Source organism: Anomaloglossus baeobatrachus, chromosome 4 (assembly GCF_048569485.1).
Source record: "Anomaloglossus baeobatrachus isolate aAnoBae1 chromosome 4, aAnoBae1.hap1, whole genome shotgun sequence".
In the NCBI taxonomy this organism is placed as follows: domain Eukaryota; kingdom Metazoa; phylum Chordata; class Amphibia; order Anura; family Aromobatidae; genus Anomaloglossus; species Anomaloglossus baeobatrachus.
The window spans coordinates 345,972,194-345,985,638 of record NC_134356.1 but is presented as its reverse complement, the minus strand read 5'-3'; positions in this window follow the sequence as shown (position 1 = coordinate 345,985,638).

Sequence of the window (13,445 nt, the reverse complement as noted above, 5' to 3'; positions counted from 1 at the left end):
ATGTGGCCAAAACTGAACTAATCATATTTCCTCCATCTCACCTACACTCTCTAGCTGATCTATCTATTACAATAAATAACATCATGCTCTCCCCAGTACCCTAAGTTCGGTGCCTTGGAGTGACCCTCGATTCTGCCTTGTCCTTCACACCACACATCCCACCCCGCTTCTCCCCTCTGCAAATCCCTCTATTGGCTCCCAATCTTCCACCGTATCCAATTCAAACTACTAACACTGACCTACAAAGCCATCCATAATCTGTCTCCTCCATATATCTCTGAACTAATCTCCCGCTACACTCCAAAATGTAATCTCCGGTCCTCCCAAGATCTCATTCGCTCCTCATGCAACTGCCTCCAAGATTTCCCCCGAGCAGCCCCTGTCTTCTGGAATTCGCTGCCTCACCATGTCAGATTATCTGGTACACTTGCAATCTTCAAACAGAACTTGAAAACGCATTTGTTCAGGAATGCCTATAATCTTCAATGACCTCACTGCTTCATCATCACAGTTACTGCCTCACCATCGTGCGGAGCCACCGCCGCATCACCACCGTGCGGAGTCACCGCTGCCTCACCACCGTGCAGAGCTGCCGCCCAACCAACAACCCACCTATTGTCTCCTCCCCAAAATCCTATAGAATGTAAGCTTACAAGGGCAGGGTCCTCTTCACTCTGTACCAGTCTGCCTATTGTATCTTGGGATATGTATTCTCTATGTAACCCCTTCTCATGTACAGCACCATGGAATTAATGGTGCTCTATAAATAAATAATAATAATAATAATATATCATCTTCAATATATGTTGGCGGCTTTCACTGTCCCTTTGGTGCTGCTCTGAGGCAAGTTAGGATTCTTTTTTTCATTTTTGAGGCTAGCTAGTTTCTTAGGTGGTGATGGGGCGTCTAGGTAGAGTGGGCATGTGACACTGCTATTTCTAGTTGTGATTAATTAGTCAGGGGGTTGCCGCCTGTTAGTTACCAGCCACTCTTGTGCTCTTTTTCTGGGCTTTCCAGGTTTTCCCCATGGACATTTTGGGGTAGTGGATCTTAGTTCTTGGGTTGCCATTATCTCTGGATAAGGGATGGTGTTTTCCCTTGAATGGGATATCTACGGGAATGTCAGTGGTCTCCTGACCATGAGGCCTGTTTCACACGTCAGTGATTCTGGTACGTTTGTGCTTTTTTTTTAAACGTACCAGAATCACTGACATATGCAGACCCATTTTAATCAATGGGTCTGCTCACACATCAGTGATTTTTCACTGAACGTGTCTCCGTGCAGCGTGCACGCGTGGCCGTGATTCTGCACGGAGACAAGTCCGTTTTTTTCTGGCATCACTGATGACCCACGGACCACACTATGGTGTGATCCGTGTGTGATCAGTGAAACACGTACCGGAAAAACACTGACATATTAAATATTAAATATTTTCAACTTACCTTGCCTGCGATTCGCTGTGCAGCCTCTGGTCTCGGCAGCTTCTGCCTGGCTCATGAATATTCATGAGAGCAGGAAAACCCGACCAGGAAGTAGGTGCTGAGAGTGGTGGGCGGACGCTGCAGAGCCAGAGATTTCAGCACCATGGACAGCAGCAGTGAAGGCAGGGGAGTAATATCCATATGCAATCACTGATCACGGATCACGGATTGCACATAGACAACCCACGTGTGCCGTGAATCACGGAACACGGATGGACATGTGCGTGTTTTACACGTCAGTGAAGAACATGTGTGTTTTTCACTGACGTGTGAAACGGGCCTAACATGGATGTAAATGTTTGTTTATGATACTGCCTGCGTCTTATCAGTACTATGGTTCCTGTATGGTCTGCAGTCTGATAATTATTGATAACAACAATTCCCAGCATCTCCTTATCATTGTTAAGGACAAGCTGGGAGTTGTCGGTTCAAACGATACAATTGTACATGGGGCTAAGCATGGTGATTTACTAATGTACTGACAGTGGTTTTTATGCTGCATTCATGTGCTGACTGTGGTTCTGATGCTGTATTCATGTTCTGATGATGGTTCTGGTGCTATAATCATGTGCTCATAACGGGTTTGGTGTGGCATTCATGTACTGATGGTGGTCCTCGCACTGCATTCATGTGCTGAAAGTGGTTCTAAACTTGTACACGTTGCACAATCCAAAACATGTTTCATGGCTATGTTAAACCTTAAAGATCCTCAAAACTTTGTTTTGAGTCTATGAGGAGAATTTGGCAAGATTCTGCTCAGTTTATGCTCCAAAAACAGTGTAAACTAGCATATGTTTACACATTTTTTGAAGCAGAAACTCAGCAGAGTCACTCCAAATTCTCCTCAAATATTAAAAATTTGGCTCTAGTGATGTATCAATGATGCTGACTGCTCACATCATCTTGATGTCTAATGCATACTTTTTGTTATAAAAAATAGAAATTACTGTTGCATCTAATGTCTATAATTGTCTGCATCTCTGACATCACATCAACAGCGCTGTAGCCAATTAGTTAACTGCTGAGCTCTTTGGTTGCAACGCTGTCATTGTGACACCAGTGCTGCAGTCAATAGCAGACCTGGGTAGAGTGAATAAAACAAACAAACAATGCGGGAATGGGTTTCCAAAACCAGAAAACCTAAGGGTATGTGCATACAAGGTATTTTAAACTCAAGCAAATCCGCCATGTCATTCAAGCAGAAGATACTGAAAACCATTTCATTTTTTTTCCTGACCCATCTTCTGCGTAGTTTTACAGTTGTTTCCTAGCATCTATAGTTTTGACCATTTTTGTTTGTTTTTTTTAAGTATATTCCCATTGTTTTTGTCACATATTTTTCATTGCTCTTTTAAGAAAAAGCGATGGGAAAACGCAACGAAAGACGTCTGGGCATCTTCAAAGCCTTCCCATTGATCTGCATTGTAAAGTGCAGAGCATCTTCTAAGTGGAAATAATAGAAGAATGGACCGGTCACTTCTTTTAACCATTTGCTGTTTTAGAAACCTGAAGTGGTTAAAAAATGCTCAAAAGCCTGAACCTGTGCACAGCAAGTAGATGCATATGGTCATTCGAGTATTTTTCATAGAAGTTTCCATGGTGGGATCTGCCCCCCAAAATTTCATTGCACATACCCTAAGTGGTATAAACTCAAAATTAGCACCAATGAAAGCTACAGCTTTCTTGATCACCTATCTGTAGAATAATTCATCAATATTAGTTCTGGGTGAATCTGATTTTGTATCCCTTCCCACCAGCTACAAGTGCACCTCAATAAAATAGAATATCATCAAAAAGTTAATTAATTTCAGTAATTCAATACAAAAAGGGAAATGCATATATTATATGGAGTCAATACAAACAGAGTGATCTATTTCAAGTGTTTATTTCTGTTAACGTTGATGATTATGACTTACAGCCAGTGAAAACCCAAAAGTCATTATCTCAGAAAATTAGAATATTATATAAGTCCAACTGAAAAAATGATTTTACACTCAGAAATGTTGGCCTACTGAAAAGTATGTACAGTAAATGCACTCAATACTTGGTCGGGGGCTCCTTTTTCATGAATTACTGTATCAATGTGGCGTGGCATGGAGGCGATCAGCCTGTGGCACTGCTGAGGTGTTATGGAAGCCCAGGTTGCTTTGATAGCAGCCTTTAGCTCGTCTGCATTGTTGGGTCTGGTGTCTCTCGTCTTCCTCTTGAAAATACCCCATAGATTGTCTATGGGGTTTAGGTCAGGCAAGTTTGATGGCCAGTCAAGCACAGTGATGCTGTGGTTATTAAACCAGGTATTGGTACTTTTGGCAGTGTGGACAGGTGCCAAGTCCTGCTGGAAAATGAAGTTTCCATCTCCAAAAAGCTTGTCGGCAGAGAGAATCATGAAGTGCTCTAAAATTTCTTGATAGACTGCTTTTTTTTTACTTTGGTCTTGATAAAACACAGTGGACCTACACCAGCAGATGACATTGCTCCCCAAGCTATCACTGATTGTAGAAGTTTCACACTAGACCTCAAGCAGCTTGGATTGTGTGCTTCTCCATTCTTCCTCCAGACTCTGGGACCTTGATTTTCCAGTGAAATGCAACATTTACTTTCATCTGAAAACAACACCTTGTACCACTGAGCAACAGTCCAGTTCTTTTTCTCCTTGGCCCAGGTAAGATGTTTCTGTCATTGTCTATTGGCCATGAGTGGCTTGACACAAGGAATGCGACAGTTGTATCCCATGTCCTGGATACGTCTGTGTGTGGTGGCTCTTGAAGCACTCACTCCAGCAGCAGTCCACTCTTTGTGCATTTCCCCCCAATTGTTTAATAACTTTTTCTTAACAATCCTATCAAGGCTACAGTTTGCTTGTGCACTTTTTTCTACCATATTTTTTCCTTCCAGGTAACTTTCACTTAATATGCTTGGATACAGCACTCTGTGAACAGCCAGCTTCTTTAGCAATCACCTTTTGTGGCTTACCCTCCTTGTACAGTGTGTCAATGTCTGCCTTCTGGACATCTGTCAAGTCAACAGTCTACCACATGATTGTGTAGCCTACTGAACCAGACTAAGGGGACATTTTAAATGCTTAGGAAGGCTTTACAGGTGTTTTGTGGTAATTATTATAATTTTCTGAGATAATGACATTTGATTTTTCATTGGCTGTAAGACATAATCAACATTAACAGAAATAAACACTTGAAATAGATCACTCTGTTTGTAAATACTCTATATAATACCGTATATGTGTTTCTTTTTTGTATTGAATTACTGAAATAAATTAACTTTTAGAGGATATTCTAATTTATTGAGATGCACTTGTATATGACAAGGCTGCAGCACTATTGAGAGCAGCATACTCTTCTTATCTATGAGACCCAGCTATGGAGGGAAAATAGCGGCTTTACCAGTTGCTGCAAATAAGAGCAATTAATAGGACTGAGCTGTAATTCTGGATGCAGCTGTGTCTACATGTTAAATGGTTGTGTTACACTCACCTACCAGTGCACAACGATATTACACAGTCACCACTCGACAAGTGGGCTGTGTGCCTCCAAATACCAGGGCTGAATTTTAATCCCAGTCTGGCCCTGGTGTAAATGTAAGAATCTGTATTATCTATCTATCTATTTATCTATCTATCTATCTATCTATCTACATCTCTTTCTCTCTCTTCATATATATCTATATATATAATTGCCTTATTCTGTCTGTCTGCCTGTCTGTCTGTCTGTCATGCTCCAAAATTGTGTCCTTACGGTGACACAAAGCGGATTGGCCGCTGGGCTCGCCATGGCCCCGCCCCCCCACACCGATTGGCCTGCCGCTCGCCCAGGCTCCGCCATCCACTCGGATTGGCCTCTCGCCCCGGCACCCTGCACGTATTGGCAACTTGGTCACGCCCCGCCCCCCGCACGCATTCCCCGAAGCGACACGGAGCCACGACTCCCAGGTGAGTACTGTACCCCCGGGAGCCCACATCAGCGTACGCCGCTAACCCAGCCGACACATACCCTCGCATTGCTGGGGTTGCCGCCGTATGCTGGTGTGGGCTCCCGTGCGACCGGGGGATGGGATACGCTGGTAACCATGGTTGCATAGTTGCCAGCGCATCAAGGTGCAGCGGCGGAACATACACACACGCACACACATAACAACACACACACACACACATCAGATCACACTCACTCTCACACACACCTCACACACACATCACATCACATCCACACACTCACAACATCCTGGGATATCGCTTGCTTCTCGGCGGCGATACTGTGCAGTGAGATTCCAGAACCTGCCGGAGGATCACATGGCCAGAAGCATGTGGTATCTCCGGATGTTGTGAGTGTGACCGCATATGTGCAATATCGTCAGTGTGTGTGTGTGTGAGTGTATGCGATCGTGTGTGTGTGAGTGTATGCGATCGGGTGTGTGTGTGTGTGTGTGTGTGTGTATGCGATCGGATCTGTGAGTGTCGGCAGAGGAGCACGGCGTGCTGGAGGAGGCTGAGAGGAGAGAGGCTGATGCTGGGGGAGGCTGATGCTGGGGGAGGCTGGGAGGGTGTAGGCTGATGCTGGGGGAGGCTGATGCTGGGGGAGGCTGATGCTGGGGGAGACTGGGAGGAGAGAGGCTGATGCTGGGGGAGGCTGGCAGGAGAGAGGCTGATGCTGGGGGAGGCTGGGAGGGGGAGGCTGGTGCTGGGGGAGGCTGTTAGGAGGGAGGCTGGGAGGAGAGAGGCTGATCCTGGGGAAGGCTGGGAGGGGGAGGCTGATGCTGAGGGAGACTGGGAGGAGAGAGGCTGATGCTGGAGGAGGCTGGGAGGAGAGAGGCTTATGCTGGGGGAGGCTGGGAGGAGAGCGGCTGATGCTGGGGGAGGCTGGGAGGTGGAGGCTGATGCTGGGGGAGGCTGGGAGGCGGAGGCTGATGCTAGATGAGGCTGGGAGGGGGAGGCTGATGCTGGGGAGGCTGGGAGGGGGAGGCTGATGCTGGGGGAGGCTGGGAGGAGGGAGGCTGAGAGAAGAGAGGCTGATGCTGGGGGAGGCTGAGGCTGGGGTAGGCTGGGAGGAGAGAGGCTGATGATGGGGACAGAGAGGCTGATGCTGGGGACAGAGAGGAGAGGCTGATGCTGGGAGGAGAGAGGCTGATGCTGGGGGCAGAGAGGCTGATGCTGGGGGCAGAGAGGCTGATGCTGGGGGCAGAGAGGCTGATGCTGGTGCAGCATGGGGGATGGAGCATGATGGGGAGTGCGCAGCATGGGGGATGGAGCATGATGGGGAGTGTGCAGCATGGGGGATGGAGCACGATGGGGAGTGCACAGCATGGGGGATGGAGCACGATGGGGAGTGCGCAGCATGGCGGATGGAGCACGATGGGGAATGCACAGCATGGGGGATGGAGCACAATGGGGAGTGCGCAGCATGGGACATGGAGCACGATGGGGAATGCGCAGCATAGGGGATGGAGCACGATGGGGAGTGCGCAGCATGGGGGATGGAGCACGATGGGGGGTGCGCAGCATGGGGGATTAAGCACGATGGGAGGTGCCCACCTCCCCCCAACACACACACACACGCGCACTGCACAACACACCACACACACACACACTGGGAACCACAAACACCGCCCTAAACAGACACCCACACACACAGACAACGCTGCACACACACAACACCCAACACACAAACACCGCGGTATACACAAAAATACGCACATACCGCACAACACACACATTGCACAAAACATACCTCCCCCAAAACACACACACACACCCCACACCCACACAAACCGCGCAACACACACACACAACGCTACAGACACACAGCGCTCCACAAACAACGCAACACACGCAACACACATACAACACCGCTCTCACCCCCCGCCACACCCAGACAACACTCAGAACATGTACAGCGCCCTACACAAACACTTAGTAACTACACACAACAACATCTATATATATAACAAAAATCATACATGATCTACACAATACGTAAATTCTAGAATACCCGATGCTTAGAATCGGGCCACCTTCTAGTATGTATGTATATATATATATATATATATATATATATATATCTTGCAAAAATTAAGAGACCACTGCACAATTTTCAGTGTTCCTGATTTTTCTCTTTATAGGTATATTTTTGAGTAAAAGGTAAATAGTTCTTTTATTCTATAAACTACTGAGAACATGCCTCCAAATTTCTAAGCAATAAATGTGTTTATTTTCTAAAATTGATAATTGGTCAAAATAACAAAAAAAATGCAGTGCTTTCAGACCTCAAATAATGCTAAGAAAACAAGTTCATAATGATCTAGAAATACCAATAATAATGTTTTACCTCAGGAAGAGTTCAGAAATCAATATTTTGTGGAATAACAATGATTTTTAATCACAGCTTTCATGCGTCTTGGCATGCTTTCCACCAGTCTTTCACACTGATTTTGGGTGACCTTAGGCCACTACTGGTGCAAACATTTAAGCAGTTCTTCTTTGTTTGATGACTTGTGATTATTCATCTTCCTCTTGATTGCATTCCAGAGGTTTTTAATGGTGTTCAGGTCTGGAGATTGGGCTGGCCATGACAGGGTTTTGATGTGGTGGTCCTTCATCCACACATTGATTGACCTAGCTGTGTGGCATGGCGCATTGTCGTGCTAGAAAAACAGTGCTCAGAGTTGGTGAACATTGCAGAAGGAAGCAACTGTTTTTCCAAGATAACCTTGTATGCAGCTTGAGTCACACGTTTTTTGCAAAGTTTAACCTGTCCAATTCCAGCCTTGCTGAAGCATCCCCAGATCATCACTGATCCTACACCAAATTTCATAGTGGGTGCAAGACACTGTGGCTTGTATGCCTCTCCAGGTCTCCATCTAACCATTAGACAACCAGGTGGGCAAACCTGAAAAGGACAATGCGCCATGCCACACAGCTAGGTCAATCAACGTGTGGATGAAGGGTGAGTAAAATGGAGGTTACAATAATTTATTAATTATTAATAAACTACAAAAACATCTCTACATCATTCTTTGCACCTTTCCAAATAATGAGTATGTCATCTATGTACCTTTAAAAACATGAAAATATCCTGAATAGATTGGTATTCATAAAAATAAATTCCAACCACAACATAAAGATGTTAGCTAATGAGAGTGTCTGAAGATCTTGTGAATAGTTGGTATATTTTTTAAGTTGATATTTCAAGGCCATAGTAGCCAATTGATGGGGAATAGATGTAGACAAGGTTTGGATGTTACACGTTAACCTACTGTAGTCTGTCCTTCATTTAACATTGGTAAGTAAAGCAGTTCTCTATTAACTCACTTTTTTTCTCATATAATTTTTGGCTAGTGCAGAACCTTTTTACACGCATGTATTCCCTTGTAGGGTGTTGTAGCTGTTCTGTTTTGTCACAAGTCAGCTTATGGGATCACCAGTGTGGTCCTCTGAATTAGGCCTCTTCAGACCTAATCAAGATCGAGTGCTCGGAGAAAAAGACCTGCATTCATGTGGGCTTGATCAATTTTCTGTTTATTCAGCCAAAGTACAGTTTATGTATACCATTTACAGATCAATGTGATATTGCAAAAAAAGCTTCTAGCTGGACTTTAAAAGTTGATCATATGACCTTTAAGTTTTAGCAAAACAAAAATGTAGAGTCATGCATATGAGATAAGAAGAAGATAAGAAGAACATTTAGAGACAATAATAATCCTTGAGCCTGTCTCTTATTCCGAAGGCTCCATAATGACTATGAACTACCATCAGATATACTTACTAATAACAATAAAATATCTTTAATGAAGAAATAGAGAAACTATTAACCCTTCTATATCAATTTCTCCCCTTTGTAAATGGTATAACCTTCACTACAGGGTCAGTAGGCGTCCAAACAGGAGCTGCTGGTTCATGGGCCTAGTACCCATGAGGGGTCTTACTACCACTTCACCCATCCACCCTCAGTGTGGACACCTACTCCCCGTCAGAAGAGGCCATTTGGGGTCCGTAGTAAACTACAGAGGGTTCAATGCTGGGACTCTTAGCACATACATTACTCAGTAGTTTAGGTAATGCATATATCAATGTTTTTGCAGCTATATAAAGCAGTAGACAGAACAACAATATTTGCATACAGGTTTGTATAATGCCAGAAACCCAACCTGCTAGGCCCTTAAACCAATTGGATGGATTCATAAAAGAAAATGTATTTCCCCACCAGGAGTCCTTGTTGGCATTGTGCTCTTTTAACCATTTATCCCTAAGTTCACTTGTTTTCTGTATATCTGCTCTAATCTGGAGGTTGCCTGCAGGGTCAATGTAATGGCAACAGGCAGGACCGATTATTTGACACATTCCGCCGTCTTTTGCTGTCACAAAGTCTAGCACTATAGTATGCCGGTTAGTGACTACAATTAATTGTTTTTGTATAGCATTGGTAGCATTTAGAATCTCAAGAACCCGAAAAATGTGATCATCCAGGTAGTCAGTGGACTCTACTAGCTTGTCCCACATTTGCATTAAGAAAGGGTGTATGAAAATAGCACTAAATACCTTATTTGCTTTTCCCATTTCTACTACATGAGGCCTACCATTTGGCCGGGGTTTATTATCTGCTGCTTGTTTATACAAGGTATGAATTGGGACAGCTGCTACATCTACTTTACTATGAGGAACTATGAAAGTGGCTGGTGTAAGTCTGGCAAGTGTGCAAACCCCTCTCATGTCAGGGCTCACCCACTTGTGAGCACGATTCCCACAAACCAAAAACACTCCCTCTGGGAAAATACAAAAGTGAGTTTGACTTTGTACACAATAAAGCAGATTCAGAAGCCCCTTCATGACTTTATGAGCACACCACGTATTGTTCATTTGTTCTCCAGTCATACCCGAGATACAGCTACCCTGCTCCCTCCTAAAATCCGTCTAATAAATAATGATGTACAGCCCTCAATACCCTTCTGATATACTGTCTCATTGTCCTTGGTTAAGTCATGTGTATGTATATAGAAACAGTTATTGTCTTTTCCACAATTTCCAACACCATTGTATTGAAGACTGAACCATAATCCATCATGGGGAATGGGGCCCGAATGAGGAATCTTAGTCTTTATTTTGGCAATTATGCCCTTGCCTGAATCGTATTCCATCCACCACGAGTATCCATCGGGCCGTGTGATATTTAGCTGGAACCAGGGTTTAGTGACCCATCCAACTATAGTCAATGTAGCAGATACATCACGAGGTACATCTTCTCCCAAAAATCTAGATTGAGTCCAGGTTTCATTGTGTATACAGTCTGGTACCAATACCTCCTGTGGTTCCAGAGGTAAGGCTAAATAAGGCATAGTCTTTAAAGAAATAGGACTGTGTGTGCAGATCCAACAGTCTTTTGGCTTTTCTCGTTCCATGTCCTCAGTAAGAGAAATATGGTGGCGAATGAGTTTATTATCCCAATCCGTATTTAAAAGTTCGCTCAGCGCCTTTGTTGGGTGCAGCATCCCTGCTACACCTAGCAGGATAATTAGCAAAACTGTCATTCTGCCAGTGGAGTGACCTCTTTACAGTGACTGGCGTGGATCCAGGTGGGTTTTCTCTCAAGTTTTACTGAGGTGGATGTGGTCAGCTGGACTTGGAATGGGCCATCAAAGCGTGGATCTAGGCTCCTTCTCACGTGTCTGCGCACGATCACCCAATCACCTGGATTCAGCTGATGCACATCTGCACTTGCATTGGGATCTGGAATGGATGAAAAGACATGTTTATGCACCACATTAAGTCTTTCCTGTAAGGCCTAGACGTAGGCTGTCATAGTGCCGTGTTGCATCTGTAACACTTGTGGAAAGTAGAGACCTGTTTTTGGGGCACTACCAAAATGGACTTCAAAAGGAGACAAGCCTGTCTTTCTATTTGGAGTGTGTCTGACTGAAAAGAGTGCCAGGGATAAGCACTCTACCCAATTCTTTCCTGTCTCTGCCATGGCCTTTTGAATTTTTAGTTTAAGTGTCCCGTTTAATCTCTCTACTTTTCCACTGCTCTGCGGATGATAAGGGGTATGGAATGCCTGCTCTATTCCCAGGGCCTGCATAATCTCCCTCATTATTTCTCCAGTGAAGTGTGTACCCCTGTCACTTTCTATGGCTTCTGGGATGCCATACCGACAGACTAGTTCCTTCATCAGTTTTTCTGCAGTTGTTTTAGCATTTGCACATTTTACTGGATAGGCATCAACCCATCCTGAGAAGAGATCTACACATACCAAGACGTATTCATACACTCCTACCTTGGGTAGTTGTATGTAGTCTATTTGCAGTCGTTGAAACAACGGGTAGAGCGGTCTGGGTGTTGCTTTCTTAGGGACTTTTACTGTTTTACCTGGGTTGTGTTGTGCGCAGATAATGCAGGATTGTACGTGTTTGGAGGCTACGTAACTGAAGCCAGGAGCGATCCAGAAGGCATTCACAGGGTTACACATGTGACTTTTTGAGGCGTGAGTGGGGCCATGTGTTGCTTGTGCCATCATAGGGAACAGGGACCTTGGTAAACACAACCTATCCTTACTTTCCCATACTCCATTCGAGTTCAGCCCAGCTCCCATTTTCTCCCAGTGTTCCTTCTCTGTTTGGGCAGCCTGATGCTGGAGGGATTTCAGGACATCCAGACTCACTGTGGCTGGGACTTGCTGGCTCCCTGCGACTATCCTCTGATCCCTAGGCCTCTTTGCCGCTGCTTTCGCAGCTGCATCCGCCCTTCTATTGCCTGCTACCTCCAGTGAGTCACCTTTTGTGTGTGCTTTCACCTTAATGATGCCAACCTGGACTGGTAACATTAGTGCCTCCATTAACCGTTTTACCAATTCTGCATTTTTAATAGGCTTACCAGCTGACGTAAGAAAAGCTCTACTTCTCCAGATAGGGCCAAAATCATGACAGATCCCAAATCCATAATTTGAGTCTCAATAAACATTAATTTTCCTACCTGATCCCGCTCTACACGCCTCAATGAGCGCTGTTAGCTCCGCCTCCTGCTCGGACATGTGCGGCGGGAGTGGTTCAGCTCGGATTACCTCATGTGAGGATACTACTGCATATCCAGTGTAGAATCTCCCATCCAGGTGGTATCTGGAGCCATCTACAAAAAACTCAAAATCCTCACTTGCTACCATTGTCACCAATTCCCCCTTTTCTAAATCTACTGGCAAAAGGGTGGCTGGATTCAGAACATTACACCTCTTGAGGGTGACATACTCAGGAATCAAAAGGGCACATTCAAGTCTGAGCTGTCTGGCCATAGACAGGTGTTTCGGTTGGACTTGCACAAGTATAGCATGAATGTCATGCGAGGAGTAAATTGTTAAGGGAAATGTCAATGTGATCTCGCAAGCTTTCCCTAGCAGTACTGCAGCAGCCGCTACAGCACGGACACATGTGGGAGACCCTCTGACAACTGGGTCCAATCGCGCTGAGTAGTAAGCTATAGTAAGCTATTGGTCTTTGTTTGTCACCATGTTGCTGTGTGAGGACGGCTGTCGCATGCCCTCCCTGTTCTGTGCAAAACAAGAAAAATGGTTGATCGTAATTTGGAATACCCAGGGCCGGGGCAGATACAATCAGTAGTTTAAGGGAGTGAAAGGAATCAATAGCTTCCTGAGTGAGGTCAAAGGGGTCAGATGACAGACAATCATTAGGGGTTGCATCATTTGCGAGGCAGACCTTATCCAAGGCCTGCAGTATGACACTAAGCCCAAAAAGGTGCGCAGTTGCCGGTAGGACCTGGGTAGGGAGAGATTTTGGACTGCTTGTTTTCTCTCCTCAGTCAGGTGTCTTGTACCTTCAGAGATACAGTGACCCAAAAAGGTTACCTTTTGCTTACAGTACTGTAATTTTTCACGTGAAACTTTGCAACCATTCTCTGCCAGAAAACACAGCAAAGAAATTGTGGCTTCCTTGCAGGACGTCTGGTCTGGACAGCA